We start from the raw sequence: 22337 nt of genomic DNA on the forward strand, positions 1-22337 counted from the left end.
TTTGGTCCTCTTCTTGAGACATCAGTTGCCACTTACTGAAATGAGTAAGAAGATCAGTATCAGTCAATTCTGTGTAGTTCTGTGGGTGAGATACCTCAGATATGGGTGTTAGAAGTCTCCAGAATGCTGCATGGGACATCTGGGATGCCTGCACCTTCCTACTGTGTCACCACCACACCTGACTCGAAAAGTACCCCTGACTTCACTGCAGGACCTTCTGCCATGAGGAGGGAAACAAGTCTCGGAAACTGCTGATGTGGGTTTTTGTCTGACATTGCTTATTGATGATGTGTCATGGGGCTGCTGGTGAAGGGTGCTTCTCGGGTGACACCTGGGCCTGCTGGGCGTATGGCCCAAATCCCCATATTTTGGTTTTATGGCAACAGAACCACCCACCTCTGCTACGGCTGCCAGCTACAGCCCATGACCTCTCTCTCCAAACACTCTCAGCTTTGAAGTTCTTTTTTCGTTTTTTTTTCACTTTTTAGAATTTATTTTATTGAAGTATAGTTGATTTACAACATTGTGTTAATTTCTGCTTTACAGCAAAGTGATTCAGATCTATATTTTTTTCTTTTTCATATTCTTTTCCATTATGGTTTATCATAGGATATTGAATATAGTTCCCTGTGCGATACAGTAAGACCTTGCTGTTTACCTTTTATCTGTTCTATATATAATAGTTTGCATCTGCTAATCTCAAATTCCCAATCCATCCCACCCCCTCCAACTCTCCCCCTTGGCAACAAATCTGTTCTGTATGTCTGTGAGTCTGTTTCTGTTTCGTAGATATGTTCATTTGTGTCATATTTTAGATTCCACATATAAGTGATATCATATGGTATTTGTCTCTTTCTGACTTACTTCATTTAGTATGATAATCTCTAGGTCCATCCATATTGCTGCAAATGGCATTATTTCATTCTTTTTTATGGCTGAGTAGTATTCCATTGTATGTATATATGTGTGTGTGTGTGTGTGTGTGTGTACCACATATTCTTTTTCCATTCATCTGTTGATGGACATTTAGGTTGTTTCCATGTCTTGGTTATTGTAAATAGTGTGCTATGAACATAAGGGTGCATGTATCTTTTTGAATTATAGTTTTGTCCAGGTATATGCCCAGCAGTGGGATTGCTGGATCATACGGTAGTTCTATTTTTAGTCTTCTGAGCAACCTCCATACTGTTCTCCATAGTGGCTGCACCAACTTACATTCCCACCAACAGTGTAGGAGGGTTCCCTGTTTTCCACACCCCATCCAGCATTTGTTATTTGTAGATTTTTTAATGATGGCCATTCTGACCATCGTGAGGTGGTACTTCATTGTAGTTTTGACTTGCATTTCTCTAATAATTAGTGATATTGAGCATCTTTTCATATGCCTACTGGCCATCTGCATGTCTTCTTTGGAGAAATGTCTCTTTAGGTCTTCTGCCCATTTTTTTAATTGGGTTGTTTGCTTTTTTGTTATTGAGTTGTATGAGCTGTTTGTATATTTTGGAAATTAAGCCTTTATTGGTCACATCATTTGCAAATATTTTCTCCCGGTCTGTAGATTGTCTTTTCATTTTGTTTATGGTTTCCTTTGCTGTGCAAAAGCTTGTAAGTTTGATTAGGTCCCATTTGTTTAGTTTTGCTTTTATTTCTATTGCCTTGGGAGACTAGCCTAAGAAACCATTGGTACGATTTATGTCAGAGAATGCTTGCCTATGGTCTCTTCTAAGAACTTATGGTGTCATGTCTCGTATTTAAGTCTTTAAGCCATTTTGAGTTTATTTTTGTGTATGGTGCGAGGGTGTGTTCTAACTTCACTGATCTGCATGTGTCAGCTCTGAAGTTCTTGAGCTGAAGCAGGCGTGTCTGCATCTAGTGTTACAGTAGGTCTCTTGACTCTCCGCAGGTGAAGAAGCAAATGTGGCCCTTTGTTGTTCCTTTTCCTATAACTTATCAAATAAGGGGATGATGAAACCTGGGAGGCAGAAACACGTAGATGGGGCAGGCAGAGCAGGAAGTGGCCACTGAGGGGACATAGGAATGAGAATTGAAGGCCACATCTAACTTAGTCACGTTCAGGCAGGGTTCACTCCAGCAGTGGAGAGTGCCGTACCCCATGCCACACGAATATATATGTACAGATTATACTTCATATAATCCCTTAATTCTCTTAGTCTGTGAGCATGAAATTTAAGATGGTGCCTTGAAGGTCATGAATTAGAGTCAGGAAATATTTTCATCAAATATCGTAGCATATAGGAAGGACTATGCCGGGTGTTGTGGGATACCTTCATTAATTAAGCAATTGTAAGTCAAGCATGTGCTATATGCTAGGAGGATACAGAGACGAAGTGAATGAGATCTCCTCCCTCAAGGGGGGAGCATGTGAGTAAATCAGTAATTCCACTGTGATATCTTAAATACCAGGTTATGCATACATAATACACGTGTGTGTGTGTTTGAGAGAGAGAGAGCGCCCCGAGATGCATATATAAGCCTGGGAATTGTATTAAGTCACAAGGGAAAATGTCTCACTCAGCCCAAGGCAAGGGATGGGGGAGTGGGGAGTGAAACCAGGGGATCTCATAAAAAGAGGGGATAATTGTGCCATCTTTTTTTTTTTTCTAGAGAGAGTGGGTGTACGAGCCAAGCCTTAAGGGGCGGTTGAGTAGGAGACTAGGCAGAGAAGGGGAGAAAAGACGTTCTGAGGATCCCGAATTGGAAGCAACACTCGAAAGGCGTGGGAGGGAACAGAGCCTTCGGCAAGCAGTGTAGATGGATCAGAGCCAAGAATGGCCTTTGGGGTTGTGGTGGGAATGAGGCTGGAGACAGAGAGGCAGATGGTCTCATCCCATAGGGAGAATGCTATCATTGGATTTGTGTTTTCAAAAAGTAAATCTTGCTGTAATGTGGGGAAAATGTTGAGGCGGGAAGGCTGGAAAGAGCTGAGACCAGCTCCGAAGCTGTTGATACATCCTGGGGAGAAACAGACGGTCAGAACTGAGGCAGAAGCAGGGTCTGAGAGAGGAGGGGACTGACTTTGGGAACTTCTCGGAGGGAGAAGAGACTGAACTAATTGGTTCACTGGTTTAATGTTGAGGTGAGGGGGAGAGAGAAATATAGAATAAGTTCAAAGTTTCTGGTTGCACCGTGCGTTGGACTGGGATCATTCAGGGTGATGGGAGTTATGTGAAATAGATGATACTTAGAGGAAGGATGAGGAATTCACCCTTTGACATGTAGAATTCGCAGTTTCCCTTATAAATACACACGGATATATTAGTATGTAACTGGAATATGGCCCTGGGCAGCAGGAGGGGAGCTGGGCTGGAAACTGAGTTTGAGAGATACCAACACAGCAGGAGTGGCTCAGCCATGGGAGGAGATGGGAGCTCGCAGAGAGGTGGCCCATGCTGATGCGTCAGGGACGGGCGGAGCCAAAGGTCCCTGGGGGGAGCTCAGAAGGAGTGGCCAGGGACTCCCCTGGTGGCACAGTGGTTAAGACTCCACGCTCCTAATGCAGGGGACCCGGGTTCGATCCCTGGTCAGGAAACTAGATCCCACATGCATGCCGCAACTAAGAGTTCGCATGCCACAACTGAGGAACCGGTGAGCCACAACTAAGGAGCCCGTGAGCCACAGCTAAGACACGATGCAACCAAATAAATAAATAAATATTTTTTTAAAAAAGGAAGAAGGAGTGGTCAGAGCGCTTAGCCTGGGAGGAATGGGACAGAGAAGGAGGTGCTCCGACGAGGACCTGCTAATGGGGAAGAAGACAGTCTGAGAAGGTGGCGGCCAGAGGAGGTGTGCAGGCAATAGAAAGGGGTCCCCAGGGGTTCAGAGCCCAGGATTGGGAGGACGGAGCTTAGGACACCAGGGTAGGGAGAGCTTTCAGATGACCAAGGGAGCTGCATTTGGATGGTGGCAGAGGTTCATGGGGGTGAGCGCCCTGGCGGCGTGAAGGGAACCCAGTGTTCTGGAGGAAACCTTGGGATCCAGCATGTCTCAGCACAGACGCAGGGGAAGGCCACAGGCAAAGGTCTGATGAAAAGCACAGGAGAAACGCTGGACTCCTGGCCTGCTCAGTCACTTTCCACCAGGGAAAGCACCTCGCCAACTGCCCAGCCCCTGCTTTCTTTCGTCCTGACTCTGCTGTCTCTGACCATCTCTGGCTGGAGCAGCCCGTGTCAATATGTCTGCTACAGTTCAGCGCTTGGAGGAAGGACACCACAGGGATGTTTTAAGAATTAGCAAAGTTCTCTGGATGGATCCTTTATAAAGGTCAGAGGCCCGTAGTGCCTGGCCCAGAAGTGCTAGTTACCCTCTGTCTTTGCAAAGGAAAGGACGTGAGGAATTTCACCCGCTGAGGTTCCCACTCCTGTTGAGAATATTTGCTGTGTAGCCCGGAAGCAAAATGGCATGTACCTTACTGAGCAACTAGCAGTGTAAACGGAGCTCATGCAGGTGAGAGCTCCCTTTTAGCTCAACGTTGGATGATGAATTGTCATGAAGTGAGCCGGGGCCTCCCCTCCGATCCGAGGCTCTGACTCTGAACCTCAGTCCCCTGAGCCCTGGGCTGGCAGAAGAGCCAGGATGCAGAGCCAGCACTGGTCCCAGATGGTACCACCACCCTCACGTGGGGTCAGACTCTTGTCTCATCAGTGCTTCAGAGGTCCTGGGGGAAGGAAGAGGGTTTCCTTTGGGCGTCACTGCCGCACAGAGAGAACTTGAGCCACTGGGTACGAGCCTGCTGTGGCTTTGAATGGGAGGCCCTGCTTGGCTGTGGGTGTCTCAACCCGACGGTAATGCTGCAGTTATTCCTTCTGTGTATTTTCCTACAAGCCATCCTGCACCTTGGGGCAAATGGATTTAATAAGAAAACCGAGCACCCCGAGTGCTGGGCCATTTTGGTAAAGGGCACGCAGGAGGGCTCAACACCTGAATGAAGTCGCTCCGGGCCTTACGCAAAGTGTGGGCAGCAAGTGGGTGGTGAGGCCCCCTGCCTGAGGCTTTGTCACTGTGGTTCCTGCAGTCAGGGGTCGATGCCACTGAGGAAACCTGACTCCCGAGTTCTCAGTTCTGTTGCCCAACCGGGTGCCACTCCCCACCGGCAGGGTGGGCAAGGCTGGGGCTGATCTCAGATGTAGGCGCCTGGCCCGCCTTCCTTCTTCACTCCCCGCTGGGACCCTTTATCCCGTGATCCACGTGGGCTGTGAGGAAGATGACACTTCCTAGGACCAACACATCACTCATAAGAAAACAGGGACCAGAAGATTACAGGGCTCATCACAGTCACAGCCTTGACATTGTAAAGCTACAAGTTGTCCCTGATGCAGGACAGGCCAGAGCAGGAGTCCGCCTGGAAGGGGAGTGGCTTCTGCCCCCTGCCCTCCTCTCCCCTCTGCAGAGAGGCCCTGCAGACCAGAAATAAACAGGGAGAAAACTGATCCGCTTTACAGGATTAAACATCACCCAGGATGGAAACATTGCTCGCGTATGGCTGGGAGAGGTCATTTTGTAAATTATTATTCTGGTTCTTTATCTGTCCACTGGCCCTTCTTTTGTGTCCCACACTCTGTTTTGTCTGTTGTGTCCCCTTTAAAGCGTAAGCTCCGTGAAAGCAGAGATGGGTCTGTCTTATTTTACTTTGGCACAGGCCTGGCACTTTGAGGTGTTCAAAATAACATTTCATTGACGATTGGGTGCATAAGTGAGAATGGTTCCACAAGCCACACCAGCCACTTCCTTGTACCAGGGCCGTTAAGACAGAGGGCTCGTATCTTCCATGTGCAATTCATTGCTCAAAGGTCGCACTTTTATTTGTCATCTCTGGTTTGAAAGCCCTTACGGTGTCGGCAATAAACACGCATGTCCCCTGGGAGCTTTGCACTGAGCTCTGCACGAGCTCCACACTCAGCTTGTTACTGACACAGTGCCCGCCCCCTCTCACACTGCCACCTCCAGGTCAGGCACTACCCCAGAGATGGGCAGAGAGGCCTCTGGCACCAGATCCTTCTCCTGCTAGCTCCTCCTTGACTGTAGCTGCTTGAAATTCTCTGCTTCCTGCTCCCTGTGTGTGGGTTTTGCATACCCTGGGATACAGACCGGAAATCAAAAGCCTGCATACGGGGCACAGCGATTCAACCTCCTTCCCTTTATGCCTAGTCAAGCGTCGAGAGATACTAATATGAATAAATGTGGTGACATTTCTACATACACGCATTAAGTAAACCGGAAAAAAAAATCTGTTTCTTTGAACTTCAGCCTAAAAGGAATTCGTGTAATTGCTGTTTCATGACTTATGTGTATTACCCAATTAAGTTGTATGGACCCTGCTGGGACCCTAGCCCCACCAGGCTCTCTGCAGCAACAGGGGAGGGTTCTTTTTCCCTTTGGTTGGAGCAACCAAATAATGAAACCAAAGCTGAGAACGACACAGCACAAGCTTTATTCAGTAACCAAAGAACGGAGAAGCAGGAACTAAGTTCACAGATCAACTTCTCACCCACCAGGAAAGAGACTTAATTTTTAGGAGTAAAGACAAGGGGAGCAGGAATGAGGCTAATGATGGAGATGCTTATGCATTAGTCTACTGGGGAAGGGGCAGGGCTTTTTCAAGGGAGTAGGATGCCACGCCCTTATCCTTTTTTGGTCCTTAATGTCCGGTCATGGCCAGGGTAGTTGTGTCATTTAGTATGCTAATGTAGTAAAATCAGTGTCTAATGAGACTCAGTGTCTGTTGGAGGTCAGATTCGTTGCCATCTTGGTCCCAGCTGGTTCCATCTGGGTTTTTTTTATTTGTTTGTAGCTTCCTTTCTTTTTTTTTTTTTGCGGTACGCAGGCCTCTCACTGTTGTGGCCTCTCCCGTTGCGGAGCACAGGCTCCGGATGCGCAGGCTCAGCGGCCATGGCTCACGGGCCCAGCCGCTCCGCGGCATGTGGGATCTTCCCGGACCGGGGCACGAACCCATGTCCCCTGCATCAGCAGGCGGACTCTCAACCACTGTACCACCAGGGAAGCCCCTATAGCTTCCTTTCTTATCTCTGGACCCTTTAACTTAAAGATTTATGTTAATTCCTGCTAAAGGCGGGGGTTGGCAGGTTTTGAGCAAAGACCTGGAGCATCTATGGCAGCATTTGTACCACTGACTTTCCCAGTTGATAAGGACCCTGTCAAAATCAGCAAGGGTAACACTCATGCCAAGTAAGAGAGAGGAGGTGGAGCTGGAACCCCGTTGAGCCTCCCAAGGGAGCTGTGGTCACAGATGGATGCAGCCCTGCCCCCCATCTGGAGGGGCCAGGAAAGAGCACAACACCCTCTTCCATCCTCCAGTCCCATTGGCCAAGCCAACCATGCACAGAGGGCACAGGATCTCCAGCTACTGCAGCCCATAGCAGCCTGTCCCCAAGGTCACAGAGCAGGACAGAAAACTGTGGGAAACCCATGAGGGGTGTAAGGCAGGGACTGAAAGTAACCAGAGGAGCCTCTACCATTCAGGACTTTCAATCCATCCACTAGAAATATTACCATTTGCTAAATTGTATGTGTCTTTGACCGAGAAATCTTTTTTTTTTTTTTTTTTGCGGTACGTGGGCCTCTCACTGCTGTGGCCTCTCCCGCCGCGGAGCACAGGCTCCAGACGCACAGGCCCAGCGGCCATGGCTCACGGGCCCAGCCGCTCCGCTGCATGTGGGATCTTCCCGGACCGGGGCACGAACCCGCGTCCCCTGCATCAGCAGGCGGACTCTCAACCACTGAGCCACCAGGGAAGCCCGACCGAGAAATCTTAAAGTAATATTCCAAATTCCATATCTTCATTCTTTGATTATGATTGTCATTTGCATATTAGTGAGGTGCTCGTATGATGATCTTGTTATTCTTTTAATCACCATTGCATGTTGATTTTATGTCCCTGGAGATACAGAAGTTAATATAAAACTAAACAATGAAACACCCATTGAAAACTTATTAAACATGCCAAGCACTCTTCTAGACACTTTCATCTAACAGCACTATAGCCCAGATACTACTTAGTATACTGCTTTTACAGATGAAGAAAATAAGGTGCAGATATAACCAAAATCACAGAGATAGTCACAGACCAAGCTGGGATTGGAACCCAGAAAACCTGGCTCCGGTGTCAGGCTCTAGCCCCCCATTAAGGCAAAGTCAAGATATTTAATTGGGCAAATTACAATACAATGTGATAAATGCTATACGTACCTCTATTATAGAACTTATCACATTGCATGGTAATAAGTATTAGGTACAAGGAGCTTTAAAAATGAGTGAGAATAGTTAGTTGGCTGGTAGAGATGGGGAGAGGAAACTTCCAGGGAGAGGGCCCGAAATTCATAGCAGGATGGCAGGTGAGCAAGCAGATGTCAGTTGGATTTGGCTACAAAATAGAGAAAGAGGGGCTTCCCTGGTGGCGCAGTGGTTGGGAGTCCACCTGCCGATGCAGGGGACACGGGTTCGTTCCCCGGTCCGGGAAGATCCCACATGCCGCGGAGCGGCTGGGCCCGTGAGCCATGGCCGCTGAGCCTGCGCGTCCGGAGCCTGTGCTCCGCAACGGGAGAGGCCACAACAGTGAAAGGCCCGCGTACCGCCAAAAAAAAAAAAAGAGAAAGAGAAAGGCTGTAAAGGCACCTTGTGTCAAATAGGGAAGTGCATTTAATGGCGTCCAGGGAGTTTAGATTTGATCACAAAGATGACGATGTATTTTTTGGGGGGTAGAGGAATGTCTTGATCAGGTCTGTATTTTAGAAAGTCAACCCTGGTTATAAGTAGGTGAATTGGAGTGGAAATGGGGTTGTCATTTAAGTGGCAGTTCTTTGAAATAGTTCTTTGAAAAGAGGATAAAGAATCAAACTAGGACAGAAAGCTGTTTCATAAGCAGGATGAGCAAATGAGCAAAACTTGGTGATGGATTATAGACAGTGGTGGTATATGAAATTTCCCACTTGCACAAAATGATGTATATGAAAATACCAGGTCAAAAGTTCTCATCTTTTTTTAATTTAATTTTATTTATTTTTGGCTGTGTTGGGTCTTCGTTGCTGCGCGCGGGCTTTCTCTAAGTTGCGGCGAGCGGGGGCTGCTCTTCGTCGTGGTGCACAGTCTTCTCATGGGGGTGGCTTCTCTTGTTGCAGAGCACGGGCTCTAGGTGCACAGGCTTCAGTAGTTGTGGCATGTGGGCTCAGTAGTTGTGGCACACGGGCTTAGGTGCTCCGCGGCATGTGGGATCCTCCCGGACCAGGGCTCGAACCCGTGTTCTCTGCATTGGCAGGCGGATTCTTAACCACTGCACCACCAGGGAAGTCCTCTTATCTATTTTTAATGGAGGCATAAACAACAAAACTATAAATGTGAAAAGCTCCAAACTTATTTTTATATCTAATAAATTATGAATAGAGCAAAATGTATATATTTTCTAATCATTATGCTTGAATAGAAAAGATTCACATTCCAGCTGAAAAATCTCCTCTAAGGGCCTTCCCTCAGCACTCATTTTAAAAGAGCGCAGCCATTTATAACTCTCCAACTTAACATCTTAATTCATTATATTGACAGAACTTATCGCTCTCTGAAATAAACTGTATTTATAGATTTATATTGTGTACTTGTAACTCATTACTGTGTGTCTCTCCCCCTGAAAGACTGAGGTCTTGCTTTCCTAGTCACAAACTTGGCACTCAATAAATGAGTGTGGAAGGAAGGAAAGAAAGAAGGACAGGAGGCACAGAGGGAAGAAGGGAGGATGGGTGGATGGATGGATGGATGGATGGATGAGTTTCAATCTCATTTCAATTTTTAGTTCAGAATATTTGTAATTCAGAAAAACGGGTCATTGTCAAGCATCATTTAAGTTCTACTAGATGTTCTCTGAAATCACCACTGGAAATTCTTTTTCTGTTTCAATGATTCTGAACGCCACTTTTCCCAGAGCAAATCTAAGATGCACTAAACAGCTGAAAGAGGTGAACTTCTCTATTTTGAGGAAGAGTGCCAGAGTGTCGACGTGCGCTGTTCGTTAAGTATTAGCACGTCTCATTTTAAGAAGTCATGGTGATGTGAGTCACTCTTTACATAATCATCAGTGTAGGAAGAATTTTCAGAAGCCAGGGTTCAAATCTGATGCTGTTTAATCAGTTTCTGTGCAACCACCAGAAGATCCGTTTGCTCATTTCATGTCAGTGATGGTGACAGATCTAACCCTCCTATATCATAACCAGAAATCCTGGGACCTCTCAAGCCAAAATCTCCAAGAACCTTTGCTAACTGTGACCCAGACTCCCCGCTGTCCTTCTACCCCCCTGCTCTGACCTCTCCCTTTCCAAGCAGACACTACCCAGGTGGCAAAAATCTTCTGTTTTCAGGTGTTTAGCAAGAGGAGGGGGAGGGGGGAGGGAGGCTTCTTGGAGCGTGTTTAGAGTTTGGCCAAGTGGGTATTAAGTATCATTGCAGAGTTTTATGGAACTTAAGAAGTCACGGATAACACACTTTAAATATCCCTTACTATATCTGCAGAGTCTGAATTAGTAGGTAGGAACCACAATATCGCGAGATTCCATCGGATGTCTCCTGGCCCTTCAACCCCCAAGGGCCCCTCCTGAGAGAAGAGCTCAGTGTGTCGTTTTCATTTGAGTCAAGGGTCAGATAAGCTCCCCCATGCCACGTCATCCCAATAGCAGCCCCCAGGTTCCTTCCTAGGCACCTACAAGAGCTTCCCTGGTTCCGTCTCTGGCTGCATCTGAGTAGCCTTCCTAGCAACGCCCTAGAGAGGCTCAGGGCACACATTAGCTGAGAAGTCACCATAAAATGTGCACGTCTGGTTGTGACTATGTCCACTGCTTAACCTAGCTTTCTTCAGAACTTGCGAGAAACTTCTAGTAAAGCTTTCAAAACAATTAGCGAGAACACTCTTTTTCAACACTTGCCTTATGCAGAAATAGGCCTAAGGATGTACGAGATTTATATGACAGAGGTGGCAGTTCAAGTCAGTTGGAAGAGAATGGACTATGTAGTCAATGAGGCCAATATACAACCAAAAAAAAATTAGGTTAAATTCCTCTCCAACTTGAAAGCACATGTAGAAAATGTAACAGTAAGATTTCTTCAAAAAACTATGGGTGACTTACTATATATTCTAGAAAATAAACATTACTGAGAACAGAAAACAAACTCAGGAAACTTTGAGTGGTAGAGGCTTTTTCACTCAAGGTTGGAACCCTGGAGTCTAGCAAAGAAAAGGAAAATATATTTGAATAGATAAAAATGAAAATATTTTTATGGCAAAAATACTATAAATAAAGGCAAAAGGCAAGCTTTGATTTTGAAAAATAATCTTTGCAACTCAGGAAAATCAGAGGCTGAAAATCTGCGATATAGATTTCAAAGAGCTCTTCCACCTCGAAAAGAAGAGGAGAAACAACTCTAGAAAAATCAGCAAAGAAAATGAAAAAAGCTGTTCAGAGAAGAAAATATCCAAATAATCACCAAACCCATAAAAAGAATTTCAGTTTTATCAGTGGCAGGGATATTTAAGCAAAATAAAGAAACAATGATATATCACTTTATTACAATCAAATTGGCAAATATTAAAAAGAATTATATTACCTCTTTTCAGGAGGACATGGGTGAACGTTTATTCTCTTCCATCACCAATAGAAACATGAATTTTGATAGCCTTTTTTAAAAACACAATCAACAGTATATACTAAAACTTTTGAACCCATGTACCCTCTGGCCCATGAATCTCTCTCATAGAAATAAAAGCACTGCTATAAGGACTCTTATAATAACAGCTAATATTATTGAGCCCTTATTATGGGCCAGGTATCTTTGTAAAAGCTCTACGTGAGTTGCACATCCTGTTATGATCTCCCTATTTTACAAATGAGGAAACTGGTACCCATAGAGGTTTAGTACTTGCCCAAGGTAGCATAGCTAATAAATGGCAGAGCCGGGAATCCAACCCAGGCAGCATGGCTCTCCAGTGCAGACTTTTAAAAGCTATCCTATCCTCCCTAACAAAACATACCAGGATGTTCATTTCAGTATCGTTTGTAAAGACACAAATGTAGAAGCAACCCAAGTGTCCATCAGCAGAGACCAGTTAACTTCATCACAGCAGCTCCACACTGCACCATGATATGAGGCATAAAAGAGCTGAATTAGAATCTTACCAGATGACGGAAGAGGATTTCTTCAAGATATTGTTAAGGGAAGAAAAGCAGAAAACTATGAACAACACAATTTAAAAACCAAAAAATAACGATGCAAAACCTGTACCTGCATGGAAATAGATACGTAAATATAAATAACTTGGGCTTCCCTGGTGGCGCAGTGGTTGAGAGTCCGCCTGCCGATGCAGGGGACACGGGTTCGTGCCTTGGCCCGGGAAGATCCCACGTACCGCGGAGCGGCTGGGCCCGTGAGCCATGGCCACTGAGCCTGCGCGTCCGGAGGCTGTGCTCCGCAGCGGGAGAGGCCACAACAGTGAGAGGCCCGCGTACCGCAAAAAAAAAAAAATATATATATATATATATATATATATATATATATATATATATATATATAAATAACTTAGTCTGTGATTACCTGATTTAGAGGAAAAATATGGAAGGATACATCTTAGTCAGCATGGATCCCAGGAGATGAGATGAGAGAGCAGCCAACCAGGCCAGAAGGAGACGAAACTAATGATAATAAAAAAGTGTCTATGAGCATATTAATGAATTAATATAAAAATTACAAGTGTGTATACATTTTTAAAAATAAATCCCTAACGACTGAAATGCCATTCGGTACAAATGGCTTAGCTAAGTTATTAGAAAGAAACAAGTGTCTTAGACGTGAATTCCTCAATGCGCCCTCCGATTTCTGAGGACCCGATGCTGGTCGCACGAACTGCTGGGCAGTCAGTGAGCCTCTGGTGTATTAGAAATGCCACACAGACGCACTCCCACCTCGCTCACTCTACCTCTGGTGTCTTCCATTCTCCATCCCATTTGCCCTCCCTTTCCTCAGCCCCCAAATCTTTAATAATTCCCAGTGTCTACAAAATGAAGTCCAGATGCCTCAGATCCTCAGGGACTCCCCAAGGTGCAAGATCACCTGTCTTGGGACACCATCTACCTCTCCCGCCAGCTCTTCCACCCAGTCCTTGAGCTCCGTCAGGCGCGCTCCTCTCCCTTAAGGGCCCCATCATTTCCTCTGTTCTCTCATTTAAGGGTGGGTCCACGTGTCACCCACCCTTAAAGCCCATTTAAAATACTTTATAGTACTCTTGTGACTTCTTTCTTGAACTTTCTTCTGAAGAGTAAGTTCATCTTCTCTTGAGTTCTTTATTTTTTTTTTAATATTTATTTATTTGGCTGCACCGGGTCTTAGTTGCGGCATGCAGGATCTTTAGTTGTGGCATGCATGCAGGGTCTAGTTCCCTGACCAGAAATTGAACCCGGACCCCCTGCATTGGGAGCGCGGAGTCTTAACCCCTGGACCACCAGGAAAATCCCCTTGAGTTCTTTTAGAAACAAAGGTTTTCAGACACTTTTAGCTGAAACCTTGCTTTCCAATGAAATTTATATTCAGTCCCAGTATCTAGGACAGAAGAAGGTGGAGCTAGTCTCCTTCAGGGAGTCTGGGGGCTGGTCATTTGTCCACTCAGACTCTTCTTCCTCCCCCCCCCCATCTTTATACTTCTGTGCAAAACAGTTTGAATAAAACACCACTCTGGGCTGTCTGCATTTCTCATTCCATCTCTCCCTGGCTACTCTGTATGGTAAGGATTCGTGCTAGCTTCGAAACTGGATCAAGCAGCAAGCACGTTATCGCCCCTTGCAACCAGCATGGTTTCTGGCATACAGGCAGCACCCTTCCGTTCCTGAGGCAGGGTGCCACACAGCCAGAGGAGTAAATTCCTGCTGCAACTCTCAGCTGCTGTGTGACCCTGGGCAGGGTCTGAATCTTAACCTCCTTTCCCATGAAAAGGTGATAACAGTGCCTATTCTGTGTGATGGTCGTAAGGGTACCGGAAAAGTGACTGGTACCCAGTAGGCATTTAACAGATGCGGATGCCATCGTTCTGTCCTTGAGTGTATGTGTGTATCTTATAGGGACATCAGAAAGCGTTAGAGAAAGCTAGGTTGGTTCTCTTGATCCCAGGTTTCTGAGTCTTGGCACTATGACATTTGGGCCCAGATGATTCTTTATGGTGGGGGCTGTCCTGTGCGTTGGAGGATGTTGAACAGCGTCCCTGGCCTCTGCCCACTAGGTACAGTCCCACCACTACCACCATCCCGGGGTTGTGACAACCAAAAGTGTCTCCAGATATTGCCAAATATGTCCCTATTGAGAACTATGGCTTTAATGTTCCCATATGGAAAAAGCTTGGGAAAATAAATGTGTCACATGGCTGACCAAGGGCAGCAATATTTTTGCAGGATTAAGAATACTTCCCTGGCCTATAGTTCTATAAAAAAACATGTTCATATTCAACATCTCTGGTTCCTGGACCAGCGTAACCCAGCCCTTGAGCGGGGACGGGGCAAGAGCCACCGTGTAGTCAGGCCCCTGAGCTGAGTCCATGCTCTGATTCCCTTCAAGTCCATCCAGAAGAGAACCTCCCACTTGCTTCCCCTTGTTTTTAACACCCTTTATGAGTCGTTTCAAACATATACAAACAACAGACATGCCTAATGCTCTTATCACCCAGTTTCAAGAACCTGTACACTTCTCCAGACCTGGATTTGATATTTTAAAGTAAAATTTGCACGTTACATGCACAAACTTTATCTGTATATTTTTGACAAACGTATATACATTTATATCCTACACCCTTAAAAAGATATGGAATTTTTCTGTCACCTCAGAAATCTTCTCGTGGGCCTTCCCAGTCTATCTGTGACCCCTCTCAACTCCCTGAAACCACTGAATAGATATTTTCAGCACCTGTTTTCTTGGTATGCTCTAGAACTTCATAGAAATGAAATTATTTAGTTAGTCCTCTTCAGTAGTAATTCTTCCACTTGCTTTTTATTTTTAACATCTTTATTGGAGGAGAATTGCTTTACAATGGTGTTAGTTTCTGCTGTATAACGAAGTGAATCAGCTATACGTATACGTGTATCCCCATATCTCCTCCCTCTTGCGTCTCCCTCCTTCCCTCCCTATCCCACCGCTCTAGGCTTCCCAGGATGGTTGCCTCCCCGACTCATTCAGGGACAGACACCACGCCCCTTGGGAATCAGGATTCCGACAGCATTCCTGGGTGGTTGGGAGGGTAGAGGGCAGGGAGTGTTCAGGCAGGTGGTTTTGTCACCTGCCCAGCGGCAGGCCACCCTGTCCCTCCCCGCGGGCCTGCGTGTGCAGGAGGGCCAGATGCCACGCCTCAGTCTTCCCACAGACCAGGAGGGAACAATTACAGAGCAAAGCCGGGATGTCAGGACCAAGCCCAACCCACGATTAGCTGTAGAGATGGGACACTAGCTTAGGGCCAAACCCTGAACTCAGCTGGCAGGAATGTGCGCCCAGCAGAGAGAATGCAGACCGCGCCGGGCGTGGCGTGGGAGCGGGAAACGTCGTTCTGTACGTACAGGGAGCTGCAAAGAATCAACACTGCCCTTCCCAAATACTGACGGCATAGCAGGGACGCGCTTTTTGCTGGTACTTGCCCCCGCTGTTTGCACTGCGTTCACATTCCAAAGGGAGCTCTGTTTGTTTTAATTTGTATTAGCCGTCTGTAGACCTGATCACTGCTTTTTCTGGAAGCTCAGTTGGGTGGGGCAGCTGGAAGGGTGCAAGGTTTTTGAGGAGACGATGAAAGAAGAAAGGGAAAGACTTGTACGGCACAGGTGGAAAGAGAAACTGAAACCAGGGCAGCCCTTCGTCCTCTGGACTGGAGGGAAACGCATGGCAAGTGTCACCGCGTACAGGCTGGTGACACAAGAAGGGGATTAGCTTGGGACAAAAGGAAGAACCCCTCCCCTATTTAGTGGGACAGGAGGAGGCATGGATGCAGGCCACTGGGCTGAGAAGAGGCCAAGCAGGACCCTTCACATCCTCTGCTTTTGGAAGAGACAGGTCTTTGAACTCCATCCTTCTCTGGTGCCCACGCGTAGAGCACAGTGACTGTTGCCTAAGTCAAAACTTCACTTCCGACTTTCACGCCATATTTTTCCATCGTAAAAAAAAAAAGGATGAGGGACTTGGAGTCTGTGGTCCTCACACTTCAGTCAGCAACTGCAGAGCTTGTTTTAAATGCAGATTCCCAGAGTGCACCCCACAGAGAGTCTAATCTCCGGGCACTTATATTCAAACAAGCACCCCAGGGAACCTGATGCCAAAGGAAGGATCGCCACCCTTGGAGAAACACTGCCACAGATGCTGGCGGCGGCTTCAGGAGCCCTCCAGAGAGTGTGAGAAGAAGAAAGCTAGATGCAGGTGCAGTTTTCACACAAAGAAATGAAATCACCCCAGCCAGAAACAATAGATTTTCACTCCGTTTACCAATACATGAGAAGTTAGAAAACATGAAGGTCCAAAGAGGAAGGCAATAATATTGGGTAGAGCATGGAAACACATATAATGCACTTAAATAGTGAAGTTGAGAAAGGATCATTGTTTTTAATTAATCAAAGTTACAAGCATAAGGAAAAAGGAGTATCTTTGAGATGGGTTTTTAAAATATCATAGAATTTAGCAATTATGGAGTGCTGTTTCATCTTCAAAGAACCTATGAACATTAAAGTACTCTTTTCTAAAATTCTCCCTCGAGGTAGGTAAGCAAAATTGAACATTATTATCCCTTATTTGTAGATGGGGAGAGAGAAGTGGAGAGGCTGTTTCAACCTAACATTGAAAGAACTTAAAAAAATAATAATAAGTTCCCGCCATAGAGATCTGGGTTTCCCACCTTTAGCTCTCCTGCATGCGTATATGATTGGACAAGATGTCACAGCACGTTTTGTATAAGTGACCACTGGTGGAGGTGTGAATAAGCTTCTGTGCTGCACAGAGGCGGGAGATGCCATTTCCTGTTCTCCTAATTTCCCTGGTGTGTTAGGATTTAAACTGAGCAAAGGTTTCAAAAGAATCAAAGTTAATTAATTTGACCAGGCTGTTTACATTACCTTACTTCAGTGTCCTAACATGTAACCTGGGGATTAAAAATTAGGCTTCGATTATGTGCCTCAGACTTTTTTGTGGATACATTGTGGCTTGATTAAGTAAATGGAAATGGATCCTGCCCACCTTAAAAATTTGCTTTGAGGACAAAGGAACTGAAAATACTCTAGTAACAGTACAAGCCCGAGAATAAGTTACAATATGTAGTTAATATCATGGCTGAGAAATCCTTACGCTTGACCCTTTCTAAGTATAAAAATGTTAAAAATTGCAACTATTGGTTAAGTCATCGAAAGATGTACTGTCCGAGAGAGGTGTTCATTTTCGGATTTGTTTAAATACCAAACAGAATTAAGAGAGTCAACATCTCGTCTTCAAAAGACTTTTTGTCTATTGGAAGAGCTTTTCTATAAACATAAGTTATGTGAAAATACAAAGGTTTATCTTCTGTCTAGCCTCAACTTCATTACAGGAAATATATATTCAGAGCAGTGGGAAGGGTGAAGAGTTTTACAGCAACAGAATTTGGAATGCATGGAGGGCCAGGGCCAGGGTCAGGGTCAACCACCTGGAATGGATTTCCTAAGTTAAGAATAGTAAAGCTGTCTGGGAAAAAAAATGTATTGAAAAGGACATTTGCACAGGTGGACCTGGGACAAAAGTTCAACCCTAGTCAAGTTGAGAACAGGATCAAGGTACCTAAATGGTCTCGGGATCTGAGAAGGGGAATAATTGGTGGAGACGTATAAATCTAATGATTAGGAACATCATTACGACAGACACGTGGGAATCACTCCAGACATCTAAGAAAGTGTGTGACATAATCCAGGAGACAGACCCTCAGGCACAGGCTGGGAACGGACCAGACAGATGCCTTGGGACCTCTGGGGCACAAAGGGGCATGAAGGACTTTCAGGTTTCAGATGATGAATAGCAAACGTAGACTCCAAGATTGGCTTTCCTTACTATCCAGACTTCTAGGGACTTTCTTCTTCTATTCTCATCTCAAAGAATATCAACTAATTCTATGCTGTAAAGAAAAATATAATCAGTCGATAAATCTTCAAAACAATCAAGCTAAATAGAACATAGTCGCAAGCCCTGACATCATGTTGATTCATTTATATATTGTTTATGCTTCTCCTACTTCCCCTCTACCAATACAATTAATTCAGAACCAATTACTTAGATAGCTTCAAGTATTCCTGGTATGTGGTTATACCAGTACGTATGCTTTTGTGTAGCATGAGAACATGATGTTGTCAGAGCCATTATTATTTTGCCAGTCAGGTGAAAATTACAGAATGTCATTTCAGTTGAGACTTAGGTAGTAGTTCAGTAACTCTAATAATTTCCTGAACCATAATGTCACTAGTCTGTATGCCCCATGGAAGCTTGGGAGCCTTGTCTGTTGTGCTCTAAGTACCCCAGCAACTAGACAGTGCCTCAAAAATGGTAGGTACCTCAATATGATTTGTTGAAAGATTGAATGAATGAAAAACCTAAAAGTTGTTTAGGTTATATCAAATTGATTATTTTTTTCCCCTGACTCAGTTTTTGTGTAATACTGTGCATTGCTTAATGAGTCACAGGCAGAGAAGGACACAACATTTAAAGGGTCAGTAGGGCGCTATGGGTTTTGCCTAGAGCACAGTGACACTGTTATTCCTTTATTCTCTGGTCTTTGCAGCTCAGATAATTAAGACCTTTTCAACCTTCACCTTCCTGTTTTACCCAGCAGATCTCAGAACATTTCAGTTATCCAGGCAAGCAGCATGTTTTGCTCAACTTTCCTATATAATTCTGGGCATGGAACCAGAGTCTATGTCTTACTGAAAATTAGATAAATTCTCCTCTTGCATGAAATTAAAACTATGACTTTAGTGGGTCAACGTATAAACTCTGCAATTATAGATTTAGTGATCAATGTCCAAGAAGATGAAGGAAGAGGGGTGTCCTTTGCATTGGGTACTATATTATTCTCCAAGAGGTACCTTAGCAAGTTACCACAGACTGGGTATTCTCCGTTCTAGAAGCCAGAAATCCAAAATTGAGGTGTCAGCAAGGACATGTTCTCTGCCCAGGCTCAGGGGGAGAATCCTTCCCAGCCTCGTTCAGCTTCTGGTGGCTCCAGGCATTCCTTGGCTTGTGGCTGCATAACTTGAGTCTCTGATTCTGTCTTCACATGGCATTTTCCTCTGTTTCTGTGTCTTCTCCTCTTCTGTCTCTTATAAGCACTTTTGGCAGTGGATTTAGGGCCCACGTGGATAATCCAAGATGATCTCATTTTGGGATCCTTAATGATATCTGCAAGGACCCTTTTTCTTTTTTTTTTTTGTTTTTTGTTTTTTTTTTTTTGTTTTTAGGACCCTTTTTCTTAAGGTCACAGGATCCAGGGTTGAGGAAGACGATGCGTCTTTGGGGGGCACATTCAACCCGCTACAGATACAGATAATCTGCATAATCTACTTCTAGAAGAGCTTTCTCTGAACGGGAGGTGCCCATTTGGCCACCATGTTGCCATGCTGAGGAATAAGCAGCCCTGGTCTTAGTCCTTTGCCCCCTGCAGGGCTAATTTTAGTGAAGGGCACTTGGGCTAGACACATTCATTTCAGTTGCTAATTAGCAGTCAGAAGACCATATCCTGTCATTATCTTGTGTTGGCAGGGTCTCTTTCAGGACAGATGAAGAAAACTTCAAGTTTTCTCAGCCAATTTGCAGTGCTGTTTCCACACACAGGGAAGCTATGAAAGCCAAATATAAATCAGGCCTCGCATCTACGATATTTAAACAATTTGAGGGGGGATGAGGGAGGCGATGCCTTTCAACCCATGCCTTGAAACATTATCTGAGTAAAGGTGCTGAAGAGAATAGACTTAACTTCCTGCTGTAGAGCACAGAAAACTCTACTCAATATTATGTAGTAACCTATAAGGGAAAAGAATCTGAAAAAGAATACATATATATATACATATATAAAACTGTTACATATATTATATATAGATTCAGATATATATATATATATATATGACTGAATCACTGTGCTGTACACCTAAAACTAACACAATATTGTAAATCAGCTCTACTTGAATAAAAAAATTAAATAGTATATATATATACTAGTTTAGATTAAAAAAAAAACTAACTTTCCTAGCCCCAGTGACCTTGACCTACATTCCACTCTAGCCACCTGCTCCCACAATGGCCCTCCCAGCCTCATTATCACCCAGAACTGTGCCATATCTGAAATTGACGACTCTAAAATCCCTCCATCCCTCATTCTACAGCCAGTATTCCCACCTCCTCCCACTACCGCAGCTGCTTACCAAGTTCATTTGCACCTCAGACTCACCATCCCCTGCCCATCTGGCATGGTTGCCTTCACCCCAGGCCTCCTGAACGCCTCTTTCCCCTGTACACAATTCCCCCTCCCCTCCACGCTTACACCCCATCTGATGGGCAAAACGCCACCTTGGTTCAATATCAGAACTCAGTCTCCCATGTTCAACACTGGAGCTGTTCCCGGCACCTCTAGCACCAGAGAAAATGAAATGATCCTGAGAGACGGTACAATCCTAATTCATACTCTCTGACCCCAGCAGGCTCTACAGCAAAGCTCACTTGTCCTTTGATGCATCCTTCATTCCACTGGCCTGAAAGCCCCTACCAACCAGACTCCTTCACGTTGAGGAGATGCCTTCAGATCTTACTGAAGTGGAAACTCTGAGGGGACCACTTCCATTTCCCACCATGACTACAAATACCCACTCGACCCTGACACTTCCCTGCATCGCCCTTCTCCCGGTCCAGGCAGATCTCCCACTGAGGTTCTGGCTCCCTCTGTTCCCATCTCCTCCATGCCCTTACTCCAGAAATGTTCTCTTTCTCATCTGTCTTTATACTTTACTCTCTCCCCCTGCTTACGGCTCCTTTCCCTCATTCTCTCCTTTACCTACTGAAATCTGACATCAGTATTCACCAAAATTGCTCTTTCCTTGAACAGTGGAGACCACCTAATCGCAAACTTAGGGGACTGTTATCCCTCTCTACCTTAATGGAAACATCACTGCGGTAGATATGGACTCCTACCTCAAAGTCTACTCCCTTAGATTCTGAGACACCAATGTCTTCTAGTTTTCCTTGTATCTGTATTATATGCAAATAAACATATATAATTTTATCACATCAGTAACCCACATTCATTGTAAAAATATTTAATATACATAAGGAAATAAGCCCACACAGAAATAAATGCTATTAATATTTTGCCTTAAGTCCTTCCATGCTATTTTATTGGATGGATGGATGGGTGGGTGGATGGATGGATGGATGGATGGGTGGCTGGATGGATGGACAGACAGATAGATGGAAAGATATAATTTTACAGAAACTATAGCAATGGAATCAAAATAAACTTCCATAAAGTTCTCTCCATGTCACACTATGAATTCTAAATCTATGCTTTTATCCTGACCTCTCTGCTGAGCTTCAAACTCTTTCAGCTTTTATCCCTGCTAAACATCGTCAACTTGATTCCCCTCGAAGTTAAGATCTAATTTCTCCCAGGAGCCACTTCCTGTCATCCTTCTCTTCTCCTTCTGCTCACATAAAGCTCCCTGTCCTGCAAATTTTATCTCCAAAATCTTCCTCACAATTCCCTGGACATACTGTAATACCCACCCCCCCCGTCCGTCCTCAGAACTATCCCTCACATGGCTGCAGGCTGATTTTTCTAAAATCCCAAAGCAAGCATGTCACCCCCTTGGCTTAAGCCCGTCAGTGGGTCCCCATTCTCTACAGTTTAAAGGCTGAACTCGTTGGCATGGAGAACAAGACCTTCCAGGACCTCCCGCTTCCTCTTTCTTCAGCCTCATCTTGCCCCTTTTCCCTCTTTCTGCTCTAGTCATTGTGAATTTCTTGCTGTTCTAAACATATTCCATTCTGTTTCCTGCCTCTTTCCTCATATGATTTTATTTTCTTGGAAAGCCCTTCCCTGCCTTCTGAAGCAGACTAATTTTCTACTCATTCTTCAAAGCTCACCTCAGTCATCACTTCCTCCAGGAAGCCTACCTAGATTTAATCCCTCCCAAGTCAGCTAAGTCTCCCTCCTCTGGGTTTTCACACCTCCTGTGCCCTCTTCTACAGCACGTGCTACATGGTAATGAAATGCTGCATTGCTAGATCTCTCCCCCTTATCGAACTGTACA

At 45.0% G+C, this 22337-nt stretch overlaps 1 protein-coding gene across 3 annotated transcripts in view; it reads left to right on the forward strand.

The window, feature by feature from the left end:
• The window catches only part of HECW1 (HECT, C2 and WW domain containing E3 ubiquitin protein ligase 1), a gene marked incomplete at both ends in the record, with an annotated part of 479237 nt that overhangs the window by 423613 nt on the left and 33287 nt on the right, over positions 1 to 22337 (forward strand). The window lies entirely within an intron of this gene.

The sequence above is a fragment of the Grampus griseus genome, assembly GCF_964374135.1.
Source record: "Grampus griseus genome assembly, chromosome: 9".
NCBI classification, from domain to species: Eukaryota; Metazoa; Chordata; class Mammalia; order Artiodactyla; family Delphinidae; genus Grampus; species Grampus griseus.